Source organism: Octopus bimaculoides, chromosome 18 (genome assembly GCF_001194135.2).
Source record: "Octopus bimaculoides isolate UCB-OBI-ISO-001 chromosome 18, ASM119413v2, whole genome shotgun sequence".
Lineage (NCBI taxonomy): Eukaryota > Metazoa > Mollusca > Cephalopoda > Octopoda > Octopodidae > Octopus > Octopus bimaculoides.
In genome coordinates, this window is record NC_068998.1 from 27,675,422 (window position 1) to 27,676,350 (window position 929).

The 929-nt window shown below is 33.7% G+C and overlaps 1 protein-coding gene across 2 annotated transcripts in view; it reads right to left on the reverse strand.

Moving 5' to 3' along the window:
* LOC106876446 (uncharacterized) overlaps positions 1 to 929 on the reverse strand; it is a 10,035-nt gene that overhangs the window by 7,820 nt on the left and 1,286 nt on the right. The window lies entirely within an intron of this gene.

A 929-nucleotide genomic window follows, 5' to 3' on the forward strand; every position in this document is an offset into this window, starting at 1 on the left:
TGTGTGTGTGTGTGTGTGTGTGTGTGTGTGTGTGTGTGTAGTGGTTTCATGCAGGCATGACGTGGATTCGATCTTCGATCATCAAATTTCACTTAACAGTTCAACAGCACTTTTCTCACAGTAAAACAATAGTTTTCCTGTGAGATACATACATATGCACATGTGTCTAAAAACACCAAGTCACACATACACACGCACACACGCACACACTCACACACACACACACACACACACACGCACATATATATATGTGCATATTATATGTATATAAATATATATATATAATGTATATATTTGTATATATGCATGTGCACATGTGTGTGTATGCGCGCGATCGTACGTGCCTATATGCATTATGTGTTTGAATGCATGAAGTGCTAGTTATCTTTTGCATGAATGTTTTTAACTCGTGTATGAACAGAAAATGAAAGTATACAGTTGACAGGAAGAATAAAGAAAGCTGGGGTTCAACCAAACATTCTAAAGTAAGGTCAGCATCTGTCAGATGTTCTAGAAGTTCTAGAATATTAAAAATACATCAATAATGCGTTCACTACAATATGGCATCTTATGATCTTTTTTGTTTAAAATATAAATACTTATTTTTGTATAGCACAATCGTACATATATTGGCAAACAGGGAAATGCGAGCAATACCACACATTTATACGTGTACGCACATATATATATATACGCCCGTACGCCACTCACAAACACAAATACATGCATACGTGAATGCATGCATACATGTATATATGTTAGTATGTAAGTACGTATGTTTGTGTGTGTGTATATATATAGGAAGTTATATCTCTGTATGTGTGCGCGCGTATATATGTGTGTATGTATATGTATGTATATACATATGTATATATATTTGTGTGTCTGTGTGTGCATGTTTATATATATATATATATATATATATATAT